The 21,277-nt window shown below is 35.2% G+C and overlaps 1 protein-coding gene across 42 annotated transcripts in view; it reads right to left on the minus strand.

Annotated features, from left to right (window-relative positions):
* The window catches only part of PTPRD (protein tyrosine phosphatase receptor type D), a 1,051,440-nt gene that overhangs the window by 504,825 nt on the left and 525,338 nt on the right, over nt 1-21,277 (minus strand). For all 42 annotated transcript variants that reach the window (XM_032441550.1, XM_015848960.2, XM_015848962.2 and 39 more), the window contains exon 8: nt 3,162-3,184. The gene's annotated coding sequence lies outside the window, so the exon portion shown is untranslated. The remainder of the gene's footprint in view (nt 1-3,161; nt 3,185-21,277) is intronic.

Below are 21,277 nucleotides of genomic sequence, written 5' to 3' on the forward strand. Positions count from 1 at the left end.
ATGCAACCAAAAGTATTTTTGTGATAGAGTGCATGAATATATTTGTTAAGTATTCTGATGTTTTGTTTTGACCTTTTTCAGTCACACACCTGCCGAGATTGTCTATATAAATACATTTTTTTAGAATGATAACTTTAAAGATACATACAGGTTTAATAAAAAGAGAAAAAATAGGAAATTTTATTTAATTCTGTTAATGTCTAGTACTGTGTTAAAAAGGTTAGGAGTAAGGAATTTATGAGATAAAAATACATATATAGGTGTATATCATCATGTATATGATTTGTATTCTGGTATATCATCAGCTCAAAAGACTTCTGTCCCAAAAACAGGGACCTATAAGACGTGTCACGGGAACATCAATTTTCATAATGTAATGTATGAGCTAACCTTGACTGACCCATCCTGAAGGTCTTAAATTGTAAAATCCCTTAGTTTTATCAAAAGACACAAATAGATGTTGGTTGTAATAACTGGGGGTAGCTTTTAATTAATCTGGGAAGATGATGTGTAATTTTGCTTGTTCTGGTGTACCTAGACAAAGATGCAGCTTCATTTCTATTAGAACTTTTACGCATTAAGATCTCCACTGTGATCATCTGATAAAAGGGAAGGGGAGACCAATGCACAGCTACAAATTAACATGGAAATTTTATGTTGTTGGATATACGTATAATTTTAAAGAGGCATATGCACATCCAGTATATTTGTATTGTCCATAATTATATGTTATGGATACAAATTGTACCAGAGAAGGCTTAGATTAAATATAAAGAAAAACTTTTTATCTCAGAGAACAGTCAGGCACTGGAATGGCCTGCCCAGGGAGGTGGTGTAGTCACCATCCCTGGGAGTGTTCAAGAAGCATCTGGATGAGGAGCTAAGAGATATGGTTTAGTAGCCTGTGGTAAAATCGTTATGGGAGGACGGTTGGACTAGATGATCCTGTAGGTCCTTTCCAAACCTTGCGATTCTATGTTTCTATGTTTCTATGATATTTTCTCTACAGGAGAATAACATAATCCATTGGCTCAGTGTGCTTTGAAAATGAGAAGGAGATCTAGTTTGCCGGATCTGAAGGTATCTATGTCATGGTTAAGGCACAGTGCCTGACAACCTGGTATTTCTCTGCTGTGAGAGAGACAATTCTGCTTCTGTCCTTCATTTCTCAGTCATATGAAAATCCTGAATATTGTTTACAGTAGTTTCAGTCCTGTTTTTTGAGTCATACTATGAAATTAACAGGAAATTTGAACTGGATCTAACTGTCTCTTATTATGGACACAGCCTCTCACCAATGCTGTGTCACATTGCTACCTCATTCCCAGGAGCAAAGAATTTTCTCTCTGTCCCTCTATAATGACCTATGAGCATAAAGGCATAGAAGAATTTATACACCACAATACAATTGCAGTAGTAACCTCAGCAGAAATGCTGTTAAAAATTTATTTATTCTTTTTTCTTTCCGGAAATAAACATATTTAGAAAGATTTAGTCCTTTAGCAAGACACTGCAAAGATACTACCTTTGACTGAAATTTAGGTAATAGGTAATAGTCTGGTGTGGGTTGGAAGGGACCTTAGAGATCATCGAGTCCAACCCCTGGGATTCGAGCCTCTGTGTAGCAGAGCGGAACTTCTACCACTTGCGCCACAGGGGGATTCGAACCCGGGCCCCAGTGTTGCAAGGTGGCATTCCTTCCACTGCACCACCAGGGCACACAATTTACTCTTGTTTGGGTTTGTTTCCTGAAATGAAAAATTATTTTTTACAAATTAAGATCAGATTAATTTCCTGGATGATAGACTGTGATCATCATAACTCAGTCTGCTCACTGAAAGCCAAATCAATGAGAGAAGTTATCTCTCACTGAAAAACAAACAAACAAACAAAACATTCTTGCACTTATCCTACACTTACATGTCTTTACTTCTCTTATAGTTCTTACTAATTATTCTTGAAAATAGATGTAACAAAAGTGTTTTCAACAAATGATAGTAATGAAAGAGGAGCATAACACAGGGCTGGGATCATTTAACTCTCTGTAAAAAGGGTTAAAAAAAAAAAAAGTACAGTTGATTTTCTCTTTTATATGCTTATAAATATACATTTCTATTAAAGTATATTCATAAAGTAATTTACATCATCTGAATCATGTCAGAGGAAATGTTGATGTCTAGAATAGCAGCAGTTCATAAAGTATTTTCACAAGGTAGAAGTTGTACATAAAAGAATCCTTGGGTGATGAAATTAAAAAAAAAAAAAAAAGTTGATAAAAAAGACTAAAATTACATCAAGAACAGAAAAAAAATATTATAAATGAGGAAAAAAAATACATCTTTTGTCTATGGGGATGTTAAATCATATCTTCTGTAAGTGTCCCTATGCTATCTTCTATCTAGCATTTACATCTACAGATCTACTGTAAGCTTTTCGCAGCATAGTAAGTTTGTTCTAAACATTTGACATTTTACAGAATGTAATCCAGATTGCATAATTCCACAAAACCATAAACATATCCCAAAGGCATGAAGTCCTGCAGCAGAAGTTAAATATTATGAACGTTGTCTAGTTTTGTTTTAAATGAATTACTGATGGGGTAAGATTGCTGAGAATAGTGCAGAACTCCAAATTGTTACCTCGGTACTGAATTTAAAAATTAGAAACATCTGTATTAAAAAAAAAAAAAAAAAATCCATTTTTCTTCAGACAGTTCCACTGAAACAAATGAATTTCTCAACAATGTGATGTAAATTAATACAGGTTTCCAGCACTGAAGATTATCTTAAATCTACTTAGTGTGTAATTTGTGATAAACACTGTTTTGTTGCAAATCTGTCTAGATAAAGCAGGTTCAGCACCATCATTAACCTGCAGTACCACCTTCTATCCAGCTTGGCTTATAGGAAAATACAGAGGTCTGCAAAGACAAAAGTGAGTTCCATTGGTCACTCATTACAGCTCCTTAAAGAATTTCTGTCATCATGAGATCCAGATCATACATAAAAACAACACACAGGAAACATTTTATCCAACAAACCACTTGCAAGAAATGGATCATAAAACTTCACTGTAAACCATCATAGTGAATTAACTACTAGATAAAAATCATAAAAGGGCTCATAAATAAGCTAGTTGAATGAAGACAATTAATTTCCTACCTCAACTTTTTGAATTCCCACTCCTGTTAAAAAAAGAGAAAACAAAGCAGTTTTCTGAGTAGGAAGCATTTGTTTAGCAAATGTTTCACTTACTTACAACAACACAACAAATTTGAGAATAAGGAAAATTATATAAACTAAAGGCATACAGTGTATTCCTGCATGTAGTCTCAATCTGAAATAAGACTTTGTAACTCATTAAAGCATTTTTTGATAAAACTTGACACACACAAAATTAAATATACTTTTTTCACCAGCAAAGACAACATAAGAAAATCTGTGATCCTGTTTGAAAAATACACACATTTAAATCTAAACATATTTCAGTATGTTTATTGAAGCAGTCACCTGCCTGTAGTTTTATTCCTATAATTAAACAATTAATGATCTCCATGTAAAGATTCTGGGAATTCTGATATTGTTTTGGACACTATTGCTTCTGTTATGCTCACTGTACAGTAAATATTTTGCAGATACTATGCCTATTGGTAAAAAAGGAAAGAGAAAATGTAAAATATACCTTTAACAATATTTATGGAGGTTAAATTTATTTACTCTGAAGAACAATTTCATGAGATTTAATAAATAAATAAATAAATAAATAAACAAATAAATAAATAAATAGAAATTTAGTTAGCCACCTTAAAATTCCTGGTCTATTTATCTCACAAAACATTCTATTGCTATAATAAGCTTACTATCTCATCCTTAATGACACACTAATGAAGAAACAAGAATATCTTAATGAGGGCTGAGGAAAGGCAAGTTTTGTAAGGCAAGGGCAAGTGAACAGAGAAAAAAAAATAATATATATATATATATATATACACAAAGTAAAATTTAGTCTTCTTTTGATGCTGTTGTTGATGATGTTGTCATCAGACTCGATCAAACATAGGACACCCATATCTAATTGCATCTTTACAACATCAAAACTAGTTTGTCAATAGATTGTATCATCCTGGGATTTTATTGTTTGCTACATATCAAGAGTTTATTTAACTGTTCTTTAATGTTTACTTTCAGAAGATAAAAGTCTGAGAACTGGAACACTTCTTTGGCATATTTTTTGTGGGTTCTGGAATATGGAGGATAATATGTCTAGTAAGTGACTGCAGGTATTAGTAAATTACTGCATAAAACATCTATACAGAAAATAATATAATAATAATTAGACAAGAAAACAAACAGAACTACAAAAGATGTGATCAGCATTACAATTATTTCTGTTCTTTTAATTTTATTCTGAAGCAGCAGTTAATACTTGACAACATCTTCAAATCCAGATTTTATACTGCAGTTTGCAACAAATGGTTGTAATTTAATCTTCTGTGAAACAGTGCCCTCAGAAGTAGCCTGCAGGAGGTTCAGACTTACACTGAAAACTTCTCCATGTTTACATTTAAATGAAACAGATGAAGACTATCCTCATTCCCATTAACAACTCTGCAGGAGATCAACAACAACAACAACAACAACAACAAACCTTTGCCTTTATTTATTCTGTCTCAGTGTAACTTAAGATGTAATAATGTAAGAAAAATCATCAAAGCTCAAAAAAAAAAAAAAAAATAAAATCTGAGAAATTAGAATTTCATGTTTTTGATGACCTGCGCTAATCTTGCCATCTTGAAAATCTTAATCTCGTCACGTCTATTCAAACTGTTGATTCGACTCAATGAAATTTATCACCACCTAATATCAACTCTCAAGAGTATTTTACTGAGTCTTGGGGATTTTTCTGCATTTAATTAACTGCTTTAGAAATGCATTCAATAGTCTTTAAAAAAACTCCTTTCGCATGTGGCTGAGAACGTGGCTGAACATTTTGGCAAAATTAGTGAAATAAAATCCTACAAACTTCACTGATCTTTTAGTACTTCATTTATTGAATTCTTCTAGTTTTGTTCCAAACTCAGGCTATGGGATTGTTAAACTTATTTTTGTTACTTTGAACTTTAGATTGTGCCTATTTATTTATTTGTGCTTGTTTCTTTGTTCGCTTGCTTGCTTGCTTGCTTTAATCTTTGTATGTTCAGAACCAGGGGGAGCTGTTACTAAAAAGTTATTTTTGTGGGATAACTGACAAGGTTATAGGAGTACTCCTGAAAAGTTAAAAGGCAACAGCAAACTCACTCACTCACTCAGTAATAGTTGATCAAGCAATCAGTCAATCAACTAAGTAAAATTAACCGTCAGTAGCAGACTAGTGACACCTTGCAGATACATGGCTCAGCTACATTCTTGGTTTCATACCAGAGAGCACAGGAAGACATGATAATTCCTCCTCATAGAGGTACAAGTAAATCATAAAAAACTCACTTAAATATTAAGAGGCACATTTAGATTTTGTGGGTTTTAAAAATTATTATTGCTATTATTATATTATAACAGTATATAATAATAATAATAATAATAATAATAATAATAATAATAATAATAATAATAATAATAATAATAATAATAATAATAATANTATATAATAATAATAATAATAATAATAATAATAATAATAATAATAATAATAATAATAATAATAATAATAATAATAATAATAATAATATTTTTATCTTAAGGAAAAGTATCAAACTACCATGATTGAAAAATGTTCTGTTTAGCAAGTCAGGATTCTTCCATCTTTCCCTTCCTTCTCCTGTACATATTTTAATCTTGATTTATTCTGATACAGACCTTAGATCTTTTCTAAAGCAGAACCATACTTCGTTTTTACTTAGATTAGCTAGAAAATCATAGGTAGATAAGTGTGGAAATAATTTTTAATTCCAAACTATTGTTTATTTCTTTACACTTCTATATCTTATCAATTATGGGTCAGAGCTCCACAGAAATGTTCTTCTCATTCATTAAATTACTTAACTAATTTCGGAAGAAAACTTTCTTCACCAGGAACAATTTTAATATTTTACGTACTCTGTTATTGAAATTTTGAAATTTGTAATTTGAAATTTTAAAGACAGCAGTAATTCCTCAGAATATTTTTTTTTTCTCAATTCACCAGGAAAAAAACTATACATACATACATACATACATACATACATACATGTACATACATATATGTATATATGTGTATATACATGTACATTTATATATAAAGTTATGGCCTGCATCAAAAGAGGGATGGCCAGCAGGGCAAGGGAGAGTGATTGTTCCCTTCTACTGTATCCTCATGAAGCCCCGTCTAAAGCACCTTCCCTCCCTCCTTCCTTCCCTCTTTCCTTCCCTCCTTCCTTCCCTCCTTCCTTCCCTCATTCCTTCCCTCCTTCTTTCCCTCCTTCCTTTCCTTCCTTTTTCTTTTCCTTTTTTCCTTTTTTTTTGTGTGTGTTTGTGTGTGTGTGTGTGTGATTTGTTTGTTTGTTTGTTTGTTTTCAGAGGGGACACTGGTTGTTTTTTGTTGGATGTTAATTGTTCTTTGCTTTTTCTAATCAAGTATAAACATTTTTCAAGAGGTTCATTTTGTCTAATGTTCAACTAAAATATTTTCATTTGTAATCTGACCTATTTGTAACATGGGAAACGGAAACTTTTATAATCAGTGACTAAGAAATAAGGAGATAGATTACCTATATACATACATATATGCATATGCATACATACATAAATACATATATAAATATGTGTACCTGCTGTTTTAATATTTAAGATATCAGATATAAATAACTTTCAAGTTTGGAGAGCTGCCAGTGTTCATGAATTATAATATCTAGGTCATTGCCTACTTAAAAGATTGCTATCTTCTAGCTAATGTTAAAACCTGAGTCAGACTTTTAACTACCTCCTATGTTGAGATATTTTTGGTATACCATATGTATTCTTTTTTGTGCTGCTGAAAAGCAAATAAGGAAAAAAACCTCACAAAATAATATTTCTAATAGAATAGTCTATCAGTGAGCAATTAAAACTTGAATTCCACAATGTAATTATTGACTTTATTAAATTTAATAAAATGTTCACTTTATCTGAGTCTTAGTTACATATCTCTTGTGTGCTTGTGGGTTTTTTGTTTGTTTGTATTACTTTATATTATTTTTATGCCATGACTGACCCAAAAATACAACAGGTTATGTTTCTAAATTTAGTATTTTAAATCTCAGAGCAAACTTGAAAATGTACTTAGTTTAAGTAAGAGATCTGGAATAAAAAGTTCTGTCAGTTCTCTTAGCAAAAAAGGGTAGACCAGTCTCAAACTCTCATGAACTGTTGGAAGCAAAAATAATATAGAACCTGTTTTGCTTTATTTATTTATTTATTTATTTATTTATTTATGGAAAAAGAACTAGATCTCTGAGTAAATCAAATTTTCCTTTTCAGTTTGTGCAGCAAATTCTTCTGATAGAATATTCCCATTGATTACTTTTGTGTTTTATTTTTTAAACAGTATGTCTAAGCAAAGGAGAAAGAGAGCATTTATCAGAAAATTCTTTATAAAAGACAATCATATCTTTCTAAAATTTATAGCTTCATTTGTCTGAATTGGTTAATTACATTGAAAAATATCAAATAGATGTTAAATTTGCATTAGGAGAATAAAAGAAAACTGAAAACACTAATAAGATCAGAAAAGTTAACAGCTATCTTACATGATGACATTGCCTGGCTTGTGTAATCTAAGAAAGAGCTACATGAAAATATGACACCACCATGAAGATTCATCAGTAGGACAAACACATCTGGGAGACAAAGAAGCACTGACTCGTAGTCAGTAAGCTTTGTGGAGTTTATATGAAAACAGTAGCATACACTGGACAGTAATGTATTTATTAGGGAAAGTGCGACCTAAGCATTGAGTTTCTAGGATAGCTGGAATGTGTGCCTGGAACTGAAATCTAAACTGAATTTAGCTTAGTCAAAAAGTTTAAGATTACAGTGTGATCATGGTATTAATTAACCCACTTATCTGCCTGTGTAATCATTAAAAAATACATACGTATAACTGTACATTACGTCTAAATGAAAGATAAAACAATATGAGTAAGTTAAAATAAACATTAGAAGACCTTTACTATTTATGGTATTCTCCATATTCATCATCAAGTGAGCTCTAAATAATGGACAGAGAGATGATAACTTAAGTATTTTTGTAAGAATGGTAATATTTATGGAGACTTGGATGTTGCTTACATAAAATCTATGCTAAAACATTTTTTATTTTAATAAAGATGTGTTGTATTTCTTTTTAATCTTCCAATTAAAAATGTTTGTTATAATTACAGCTGTATTTTCAAATGCACAAATATAAAAAATATATCAGCCATACTATAAGGAAGTTATGAGATTGTCAGTTACATTTACAAAGTCAGTCTTCCAAAATCAGACTAACACAAACTGATAAAGAAAACCCTTTTAAACTCGTTTAGAAAATCTACAGTAGGAAACTAAAGAGGAGGTCTGGAGCTAACAAATAGTTCGTTACTGCTTAAAAAACAAGTGTTGTTCTTGTCTTATGTGATTTTAGTCTCTTAAGAAAAAAAATATATTCATTTTATCACCTGGATTTAGGATTATCACATTCTGACATGCTATTTGTATATTTTGTTCATATTTGATAGGACTCAAGTGAATGAAGACAACTAGATAAGCTAAAATGAAAGATATTTCCTTTCCTTAAAAAAAAATAAAATAAAAAATAGCATTCAGAGTACAGATGCTTTTTAATTTGTAATAGAATGTATAATTTTCAGTAATGGTTGATTTTCATGAAGCAAGTATGTAGTGCTGGCTGCAGCTGCATGGATACACTGGAATCATTTCAAAGAGATAAGCTGACAAAAAGTGTAAAATGGCCTTCTCACCAGAGTGTGACATTAAGTTGGAAATGTATTTATGAATAAATACATTTTGCATTTTTGGAATCTTGGAATCATTTTGCATGCATCTTTGGAAAAAAAAATAAAATAAAATAAAAAACAAACAAACCAAAAAACTTAAACACTATATTATTGTTGTTATTCTATAATCTGATTATTATGATAAAATGTATCTAGTAAGAAATTAACTATATTCAGTGGTTTGTAAAACTCAGAACTAGAACCTATCACACACAAATGCCCAGCTAGTGTGATTCCTTTAAATTACCATGTGACCTGCTTAGTAGACAAAGGAAAAACTGTGGATATTGCTACCTGGACTCTAGCAAAGTATCTGACACTTCTTTTTCTCACAGTATTCTTCTGAAGAAATTCTCTGCTTGTGGTTTGGATGGATATGCTAATGGTTGGTTTTAAAAAAAAAAAAATTAAAAAAAAAATAATGGCTGGTTGGCTGGGAACAAAGCATCTTTGCAAATGAAGTTAAAGCCATTTGGCAGCTGATCACAAGTGGCACTCACTGGGCCTAAATATTAAATTCAGTTTTCTTTAATACAAGACATTCTCTGAAAGAGTCAGAATTCATAAAATAAAAAATGTGTTTTTTATGTTTTACCTGAAGCCTAACTGTGAATTAGCACTGAGATACAAAAAAAAAAAAACCAAACCAACAAAAAAACTTCACCCACCATCCAGGTGAGCACTTTGTCACATGGATGCTCTGATGCTGGGATAATGGGGCCATTAGCTTGGATCTAGTGGGCAGTGAAGGCAAGTAACTGAAATCCCTTTTTAAGGAAGGAAACATTGACAAAGCAACAACCAAATAGCAGCAAACATATCCTATGCCACATGCCATCATCCAAAATATTATCCTAGGCGTTGAAAACATGACACCCCAGAAAGTATTGTCAGACAATAGGACCTATTTCTAGAATAACCAAGACACCTGAGCCAAAGAACATGGCTCATTGAGTGGATATATCACATGCCCTATTAAGCATCAGCCTCTCGGAAAACTGAATGATACAGTGGTCTGTTTAATACTACACTGAGTGCAATGGATTTGGGATATTCTAAAACTAGGTTACGTATTTAGCAATAGTTAATACTTGGGAATCTTCCAATTGAATGAGCTCTGCCCAATGAAAACTCTTAGGTATTGTAAGAGGAGATAAAATCTCAACATTGCACATGAAAAACATGCTGGGTATGACTATAGATTATTCCTGCCTCGATCATTGATGAAACTTTTGTTGAGACTACTTTTTCTCAAGGATCTGGGTGCATTTTGTGGACAATGCAGAAGGAGACTGACGTGGACATTGTATGACAATACATTGGCAGTAATAAGCAGGCAAGATGATGAAAAAACATCAGGGTATTACCTGTTTAGGTTACTTCAACAATATGGGAAAAAAATCTCTCTTTCTCCCAGCTGCATCTCAGCCATGGATAAACTGTTCTGGGAGTTCCAGCAAGTCAAAGACCCATACAAATAAGTTTTTCTCTGTTCAAGAGAGACAATGTAGTGAATATATACCACATGCTACCCTGTGGTTTTCTTTGTGCAGTCATGGAGAAGATATGTTGATGCAGCCTAGATTACAGTTGGCTTTCTGGGCTGTAAGGGCACATTGCTGGCTCATGTCCAGCTTTCCATTCACCAGTATCCCCATGTCTTTTTTGGCAGTGCTACACACTGTCATTTCATCTCCCAGCTTGTGTTGGTAATAGGATTTGCCTCAACACACATACAAAATCTTGCTTTTGGATTCACTAAACCTCATGAGGTTCACCTGGGCCCACTGCTTGAGCATACTTAGGTCCCCCTGAATGTCATCCTGTCTCTCTGGTGTGTTGACTGCACTCCACAACTTGATGTAATCAGCAAACTTGCTGAGGGTGCACGTGACAGCACTGATGATATTAAAAAGTATCAGCCTCAGTACAAACCGCTAAAGGACACTACTCATCACTGATATCCATCAATACATTGAGCTACTGATCACCACTCTCTGGACTTGACAGCCCGTTCTTCATCCATAGAACAGTTCACCCATCAAATCTATATCTTTACAATTAGGAGAGAAAGTTGTTGTGAGGTATTAAGTCAGAGGCCTTACTGAAGTCCTGATAGATGGCATCAGTAGCTTTTTCCTTTTCCACTGATACAGCTACAGCATAATAAAAGGCCATGCCTAAGCCTCCCCTGTCTTAGTTCAAAACCATTTCCTGGAAGTGACCAAGGCCAGATTGGATGGGTCTCTGGACTGCCTAACCTACTGTGTGCCAACCCTGCCCACAGCAAAGGAGATGAAACTAGAAGACCTTTAACGTATTTCCCACACACTTCTATGATTTGATGATTTTCTGTATTTTATAATAATTACAGTTAGATGTGTGGTGAGATGCTTCTTAGCATGTATATTTTTCCATAGTGTGCTTTTATAACTTGATGGAAAGGAGCCTACGATCATCTCTGTGATAGTCTATATGATGTTTTTCATGGACACCAAAAGACTGCCAGATTTAGAGATCAACAACTATCTGGAACATGCTAGCTTTTTTGTTTGTGTGAAAAACATTTCTCACAATTCACACAGAGTCAATAAACAGAGTACTCCAGGTCCTTACTGGGTGTTACAGGGGTACTGCACTGAGAAGACATTTTGACATCTTAATGGAAAAAACAAAAGGCATAGAAATTAATCATAAGTAATATTCTGCCTTGACTACATTGCAAGTGGCTTCTCCCTTTTTTTTTTATTTAGATTGCTCACATTTTGCTTAGGCTTAATAGTACTGTTAATGTAGTACAATAATGTAGTCTAGTAATACATAAGTAGTTATAATAAAATCCATCAGATGTAGTCTGTAGTCAGCTGTATTTTTTTTTCTTCTAATATCCAAATAACCCGTTTTTGTCTTGCTATAAATATGAATGAATATATTTATATTTATGTTTATATTGGTAGTCATGTTTTACCAAAAAAACTTTGCCCTGTGAGAAAAAAATAAAAATAAAAATAAAAATAAAAATAAAAATAAAAATAAAAATAAAAAATAAAAATAAAAATAAAAATAAAAATAAAAATAAAAATAAATAAAAGGTGATATCTCTATTTCTTGATGACAAATATGAAAAAGCCAATCTGGTATTAAGAATTTTGCTTTATGTTTCAAAATGGGGAAAATCAGATTAATATATCCAAATTACACTCAAATAACAGAATAAAACACAGAAAAAATATTCACTGTCCAATCTGATTGAGATAATGACAATTATGTGTACTAATGAGTATTCTTTTAAAGTCTGTGAGATAGACTGTGGAAGCAGTCCATGCCCATAGAAGTCATAACAGTGAATAAAGAAGGAGATAGAATAGAAATTCTTAAGTGTTAAAGAACACCACCTTATCATTAGGATAACAGGATTTTTTATTTTTTAAATTTTTTAAAATTAGTATAAGTATTGTGCACCCTCAGTAAGTTTGCGGATGACACCAAATTGGCAGGGAGTGTCGATCTGCCTGAGGGTAGCAAGGCCCTGCAAAGGGATCTGGATAGGCTGGAGAGCTGGGCCAAAGCCAACAGGATGAAGTTCAACAAGACCAAATGCTGGGTCCTGCACTTTGGCCACAACAACCCCAGGCAGTGCTATAGGTTTGGTGCGGAGTGGCTGGAGGATTGTGTGGAGGAAACCTGGAGGTACTGATTGATGCTCGGCTGAACATGAGCCGACAGTGTGCCTGGGTGGCCAAGAAGGCCAACGGCATCCTGGCTTGCATCATTTTTGATGCATCAGTGTTACTAGCAGGAACAGGGAGGTAATTGTCCCCCTGTACTCGGCATTGGTGAGGCCGCACCTCAAGTACTGTGTTCAGTTTTGAGCCCCTCACTGCAAGAAAGACATTGAGACCCTGGAACGTGTTCAGAGGAGGGCTACGAAGCTGGTGAGGGGTCTGGAGCACAGGCCTTATGAGGAGCGGCTGAGGGAGCTGGGATTGTTCTGCCTGGAGAAGAGGAGGCTCAGGAGAGACCTTATTGCTCTCTATAACTTCCTGAAGGGAGGTTGTAGTGAGCTGGGGGTTGGCCTCTTCTTCTGTGTAATTGGTGATAGAACTAGAGGGAATGGTTTTAAGCTGCACCAGGGGAGATTCAGGCTGAACATTAGGAAATATTTCTTCTCGGAAAGGGTAGTCAGGCATTGGAATGCATTGCCCAGGGAGGTGGTGGAGTCACCGACCATGGGAGTGTTCAAGTAACGTTTGGATGTTGTGTTGATGAATATGATTTCACTGGGAAGTGTTGGTAATGGTTGGACTAGATGATCTTCTAGGTCTTTTCCAACTTTGATAATTCTGTGATTCTGTGATTCTGGTTTGTTTTTTTTTTGTTTGTTTGTTTGTTTTGGTTTGGTTTTTTTAATTAGTATATGCTCAAAACCATCTTAGATGCCTTCCTGTGTGACCTACTCTGGGTGTTCCTGCTCTGGCAGGGGAATTGGATGGGATGATCTATCAAGGCTCTTAACAGACTCTGGCATTCTGTGATTCTGTGATATAAAACTCATGCAAATGACAAAAATGAGACTTTTTTTTTTTCTACATACAGAATTTTGACTTTTGAGAATTCAAAAGACACTTTACCTAAATAAATTCACACTACAGTAATGCTTGTCTATATTTTCACAATTGTTAGTGTCTCAAAGACCAGACAGCTCCTTTAGCATAAGAGCAATCCAAAGTCAGAACTTCCATATGCTAAGGAGAACCTTAGCTGATAGGAACTGTCAGCTAATAGGACTATCCTGACTGCATTTGTTCTGGACAAATAGAAAAGATAGATAGACAGACAGATAGATAGATAGGTAGATAGATGGATAGATAGATAGATAGATAGATAGATAGATAGATAGATAGATAGATAGATAGACAGACAGACAGATAGATAGATAGATAGATAGATAGATAGATNGATAGATAGATAGATAGATAGATAGATAGATAGATAGATAGATAGATAGATAGACAGACAGACAGATAGATAGATAGATAGATAGATAGATAGATAGATAGATAGATAGATAGATAGATAGATAGATATAGATAGAAAACGGTTGGCTCTCTATGTCAAGAGCTGTAATCAAGAGAGAAACAGACTCCACAGATTTTTAATGCAAACTCTAATGGAACACCAAGTAACAGCTCTAAATTATTTAGTAAACTTCTAAATTTATATACTGCTCCCAGTGAAGACTGTTATTATCCATAGTTAGATGTGAAAAACTTCTTTAAGGGATCGATTTCAAACAACCACAGCAAGCTTTGAAAAGTGAGAATGAGATTCTAGAGATCATGTAATTATTCCCAGAGAATTTGATATAATAACTGTCTAAGGAAAATGAAAAGCTGAAAAAACAGAAGATGTACAGCCACCACACTGTATGTCCAGAATGCAGACTGTTCTCATAACTATTATAGACAGAAAAAGAGGTGACAAATATGAACAAAAAGAGATGCAGAGTTCACTTTGAGATTTCTAAAATAGGAAGTTTTGTCTGTGACTTTTAAATGTGATTAATTTTAATCCATAGACAGTTTATTTTATTCACACCTTGTTTTTTGTTTCAAATGACTAACAGACTTTTTATCAAGATGTTCAAATATACAATTCTTTAATTATGTTTTCTGTCTCATTATGAGAAATATAAGCCTACTATGCAGTCAACGAACAGAAGTCATTTCAGATCTCCTGAACTTCTGTGGATGAAGGTGGTGATTGATTTATCACTATTTGAATAAATACTTGACCTGTGAGTCAATACAAATGTTTCAGTCAATGACAGCAGGGGACAAATGACCAAATGTTATGTTTGTATTCAACTAGTAATCTGTAGCTTCATATCTAGTAACCTTAACAGTTAAGAAGCAATGGTTATTTCTAGTTAGTACTAAAGGTATTAAAAGGAAAAAAAAAAAAAAAACAATAAAAGAACAAAAGCCCTAAATTACTAGCTTAACATTACTCTGCTATTTCTTAAGTACTATTAAGATGAGTTTAAAAATGAAAAAAAGAAAATGACTTTCCTTTTCACTTAGTCCATCCTTCCTAAACAGCCTGCATCCATCCATGGATCTTCATCAGTGATCTTGATAGTGTCCACCATCAGCAAGTTTGCTGACGATATGAAGCTGAGAGAGATGACTTGACACACCTGAAGGCTGTACTGTCATTCAGCAAAACCTGGACAGGCTGGAGAGTTGAGCAGAGAGGAACCAGATGAGGTTGCGCCTAGGGAGGAACAACCACATGCACCAGTACAGGTTGGGGGATGACCTGAAGAGACAGATCTGGGTGTCCTGGTGGAGGACAGATTGGCCACGAGCCAGCAGTGTGCTCTGGTGGCCAAGAAGGCCAATTGCAACCTGAATTGCCTGAAAAAGTGTGCCCAGCAGGTCAAGGGAAGTGATCTGTGGGAAAACATGAAAAGCTGTTCAGAGCAGCAGCAGTGGGGCAAGATAAACAGCAGTGATCCACTCTACTCTGCCCTGGTAAGGCCTCAGGTGGAGTATTGTGCCCAGTTCTGGTCTTCCCAGCACAAAAAAAAAGACAGGGATCTTTTGGAAGGAGTCTAGTGGAGGCCCATGAAGATGATAAATGGCCTGGAGCACCTCTCTTATGAGGAAAGGCTGAGCAACCTGCATCAATCTGCCAAGAGAAAAGAAGACTCAGGGGGGATCTGGTCTATGTCTATATAAATATCTAAGGTGCAGAAAGCAAAGGAATGAAGCCAGACTTCAGTGGTGCCTGGTGAGAGGACAAGTATAAATGTCCATAAACTGAAGCACAGGACATTCTGCATAAATGTGTGTAAGAAATTCTTCATGGTAAGGGTGATGGAACCCAGGCACAGGCTGCCCACAGAGGTTGTGGAGTCTCCTTCTCTGGAGATGTTAAAGAGGAAGTCATGCAAATGAAGAAAATTAGAATATTTATTTCTACATACAGAATTTTCCCTTTTTAGAATTTGGAAAACAGTTCACCCATACAGAATTACTCTGTAGTACTGCTTGTCTGTCTTTCAAAATTGTTAGGGCCTCAAAGACCTGTCAGTTCCTGTAGCATAAGAGCAATCTGTAGTCAAATTCTGTTGTCTACTAATCCTGTTTATTCAAAAATGATCTGACAATTTGTTGAAGAAATTTGATCACGAGTAAAATAAAAAATGAATTATTGCAGCCCACACTAACCTGGAGTTACAAGGGTTTTGTCGAGAAACAGATTCTAGAAAAAAAAAATAAATTAAAAAAAAAAAAAATCATTGTAATCACAAGAAACTGAAAAACATAATTTAGGTTTAAACTCATGAAATTAAGACTTTGCTTCTCTTTACCTAAAAGCTTGAATAACTGAAAATATTTTCATAATTTTACTGGTAATGTTTTGCATATTTTTTTTTGAAAACATAGTTTTCAAAGTACCTGGGTCATTACATAACTCTGAAAAATACTAATTTGCATTGAATGAAAGTGCATAGATATAAGCAGCTCAACATGTTATTAGCAAGAATGAAATACAGACTCATTTCCCTTATTTAGAGAGAAATTGGAGCTCTCATTCTGAAGGGAATGCAAGACAATAAAAATGTTACTTCTGAGTGCTGTTATGAAAAATGCTATGAAAATGTACAGAACAATTAACAATAAATCAAAATGTGAACAGATTGTGTTAGAAAAATAGATGATGCAACTGTCTTCTCATTTCTAGGGTCCCAGATTTAGAGTCTTAAATCATAAGAACAGATGAGTTATTTAGTCAGATTCTATCAGTCATCTGGCTTGCCCCAGAGTTGATCTGGAGCGATTTAAACATCATCATTGAGAAGAGGTGTGAGAGTCTGACATGAATAAATGTGTTCAATTATTTATCTGGCATTTGAAACTGACTAAAATTTTAAAATTCTATTCCAGATTTTGGAATTGGTTGGTTTTACAATTCTTTGTCAAACTTTAGTCACTATAATATATATAATGTGCATACACAATTCCAGCAAAGAATTGCTGTCACAAGACATAGATTATTGTGAACATTTTTCACAGATCTTCCTGTTGGAAGCCCCTACTACATCCTTCCTTTTTTAAAATAAAATAAAATAAAAATAAGAAAGAGTGTAGAGGACTCATGAAAGAGAAAGCACAGACAGAACCATACTTGGCAAGGGATGTGAAATAGAACAAGGAATTCTACAGATATATTGTCAGAAGAGAAAGAAAGGAGAAAGAAAGTGCACTCCCTCTGATAATTAAAAAGGGAGAACAGGCAACAACAAACATGCAGAAGGCTGTGGTACTCAAGTTCTTTGCCTCAGTCTTCACTGACTGCTAGGATTGCCACAACACTCACATCCCTGAAACTCTAGGCAGTTTATAGGGAAACAAAATCTCTCCCACAGTAAGAGAAAACCACATAAATACCTGATAAAACACCTGATAAAACTCAGTGTGTGCAAGTCTATGAGGCTTAATGATGTGCACTGTAAATCCTGAAGGATCTGGTCGATGTTGTTGACAAACTGCTCTTTCTCATATTCAAAATAATAGTTATTAGATAAAAAGCCCATAATAAATGAAATAAGGAAATGATCAATCCTGTTTTTAAGAAGGGAAGAAGAGAAGACCGACTGGTGAACTTCACCTCTGTTTCTGGGAAGATAGTGGAACAGCATCTCCCAGGAGATATGTTAAGGCATACAAAAGTCATGCAAATAATTCAAGACAGTGATCATGGCTTTACCAAGAGCAGTTTGTGCCTAACCAATATAGAACAGTGGTAGACAGAGTGAAGGCAACTGATGTTATTTATCTGGACTTCTGCAAGGCCTTTGATATACTCTCATACTCACACCTTATCTCAAAACTGGTGGTATATGGATTTGAAGGTTAGGCAGTTCATAAGATAAGGAATAGGTTGGATGTTTGCAGGCAGATGGTTGTAGTCAATGGCTTTTTTTCTATATAGATGCTGGAGATAAGTGGCGTCCACTAGGTCACACTGTAATAGGTTCGCTTTAACATCTTTACCAGTGATGCAGATAGTAGGATTGAGTGCATCTTTCGAAAGCCTGTTGATGACACTAAGCTAAGTTACAGTTGATTTGACAGATGGAAGGGAATCAAATGGATGAGGATAAACATGAAAATTCTTGCCTATGAGATCCTAATGAGCATCCACAGAGCCAAGTGTGAGGTGCTGCACTTGGGTCTGAGCAATCCCTGCTAGGTGTACAGACTAGGAGATTATTTCCTTGAGAGCAACCCTGCTGAAAAGGACCTGGGGGTTCTGGTGGACAGAAGTTTGATATGAGTCAGAAATGTATGCTTGCAGCCTGGAAAGTTGAAAGTATCCAGAACTTCATTAAAAAGAGGGGTATCAGGTAGGTCAAGTCAGGCGATTGTTCCCTTTTACTCTGCTCTCCTGAGACCCCAGTGTTATGGATATGGAAGTTGTGACTATGCCACCTCTACTGAAACTAGATGTCTTTATTGTGCCTTCCAGCCAAAGCCATTCTATGCTACATGATTTCCAGAGTCACATCCATAATGACTCTAGGCAACCACTCCTTTGGCCTTTCTGCCTTCAAACACACAGTCAGCTCATGTCACAGTATTGTCCACTGGTACCCTAAGGCTTTTTCCATAGGACTGCTTTCAATGAGTTCTTCTCCCAGTCTTCACGTTTGTCTAAGATTTTCCTGACCCAAATGTGACACTTTGCACTTGGTCTTCTTGAACTTCCTGCTGTTCATGTTTACCTATTTCTCAAGCCATGTCAACCACAACACTGGCTGTGACCATCCAATTAATTCTGTATCCACTCTTCTGATAGCTTACCCTTCATGTATTTATCTCTCTAATTCAGAGATAACAAAGTGGAGGAACCAGATTAAAGGCCTCACAGAAGTCTAGTCAGAAATGTTCAAGGCTGGTTGAAGGTGACTTTGGGAACCTGATCTCCTGGAATGTATCCCTACCCATGGCAGAGGAATTAGAACTAGAACACAAACCATTCTATGAATTTAAGAGTCTCTGATTTAGTTTAAACCTAAAAACTTATTTCAGAAAAGATACTGAGACAAAAGATAATTACCAAACTTTTTTTTTTTTTTTTCCCCTTAAAGATTCAAGATTAAGAAGACAATTTTTCCCCTGCAGAAAAATCAAGACAAATAAAGATGGTTTAGAATTGGTATTCAAAGCAGTTGCAAATAGTATATCATAAAAATATTATTCAAAGCTAAATAAATGGAAGGCTGCCAGTAGATAGATTTTTATCAAAAGGAGAGTTCTCAGCCAAACAGATGATTTGGCAATTATTTTGTGCTTCTACCATAAACAGATTATTCTTGTAATCAAAACATGATATAAGTGGTACTTTATTACTGCAGCTACCACTATTTCTTAAGAAAAATATCACATCATGATGAGAAATTGAAACATGGACAGTAGTCTGGAATTACAAGGCATATTATACAAACATTTTAATTAGTGCTAGATATGAAGACTGTTCCAAAAATAATGCCTCCTATTATATAACTCACTATGACAAAGGTGAAGGTTGGTGATATGGTACTACATGGTACTGTGGCACTATGGCCTTAGCAATGGATTAAGTTAAATAATTTCAGGATAACACATCTAATTTAAACAGAAAAATACTGACTTTTCTTCCACCAATTTAATAAGTGTTAAACATCTTTTTTTCTTTTAAAAAGTGAAAAATCAGGTATACATAGATTCAACAATGAAATAAATTCACCTCAAATATGAAATTTAGTATGAATTGAAGTATATACAGCATGTTAGAACACCATTTTCAGTTTCATAAACTAGTGTATCTACACAGAAATTCAAACAAAGGACTAAACATGAACTGTTTGTACAGTGAACAGGGTAACTGTTTACATTCCTCTGTGTGAGAATGGTGAAAAACATTTGATCATAGAATCAGAGAATGTCTTGGCTTGGAAGTGACCTATTTTCAACACTCATATCATGGATTGGGCAGGGACACACTTCACTAGATCAGGTTGCTAAAAGCCTTATTCAAACTTCCCTTTAAAATTTTCTGAGATGGAGCATCAACCTCTCTGGACAACATTTTCCAGTGCCTCATGACCTTCACAGCAAAAATTTATTCCAAATATCTAATCTAAATCTACTCTCTTTTAGTTCATGACCAATAGTTGTCCTATCACTATACTCCTTGACAAAGAGTCTCTTTCCAGCTTTCTTGTACTGGAGGTCTGGTATTAAGATGTGCCTATTCTCCAGGCTGAACAAATCCAACTCTCACAGTTTGTCTTCATAGGAGAGGTTCTCCTATCTTCAAGGCCCTACTCTGAACTAAATACATCATGCTGCAGAGGGCCACAGAGGTGAACACAGTCCTCCAGGCTGAGGTCTCAGGAGAGTGGAGTAGAGGGTGAGAGTTACCTCTCTGTTCACACTTCTTTTGATGCAGCCCATGTGGTCATTCTGGGCTGCAAGTGCACATTGCCAGCTCATGCTGAGTTTCTCATCATCCAACACCTTCACACCCTTCTCCTCAGGGCTACTCTCAATCTATTATCTGTCCAGCCTGCACTTGTGCTTGGAACCTATGTGTATCCTAACCTGAAGTGGTCTTTTGTGTGGGCTCTCAAGGAAGACGGTCATCCGAGGGGTACTCACATGACTCTCACCCTAGTCCCCAGGAATGTCACATAGGCAGGAAAGGAGTAGGATAAAAAAGGCATGGACAAACCATGAAGTTAGGTTTTCTGACATCAGATGCCTCACTACATGAACAAGTACGTTTTCTGACATCATATGCCTCACTACATGAAAAGTAGGTTTTCTGACATCAGATGCCTCACTACATGAACAAGTAGGTTTTCTGATATAAGATGCCTCACTACTGGACACCTGCATGCTGAAGAAGATGCCTGCATGCTGAAGATCTTCAAGATAGGTATCTGGCTTCAGATTCCTCTATTGTTGCCCTACTGTTCCCAGCAGACTCTCCTGGGCTTGCTGCTAAAGACTCTGCTCCATGAGACCTTTCTGTTTCTTCCACTGCCTGCTCTGTGCTGCACTGGTCTGCTGCTTGTGGCCTGCCACTCTGCTGCTGCTCTCCCCTGTGCCTATTTTTCCTCTGACCAATGAAACGACGTGCAACAGGATGCTGCTGCATCCAGGTGGTGACTACCCCTGCTTTACACAATTCTTGCCCTTTTCCTACCTTTCC

The sequence above is a fragment of the Coturnix japonica genome, chromosome Z (assembly GCF_001577835.2).
Source record: "Coturnix japonica isolate 7356 chromosome Z, Coturnix japonica 2.1, whole genome shotgun sequence".
Lineage (NCBI taxonomy): Eukaryota > Metazoa > Chordata > Aves > Galliformes > Phasianidae > Coturnix > Coturnix japonica.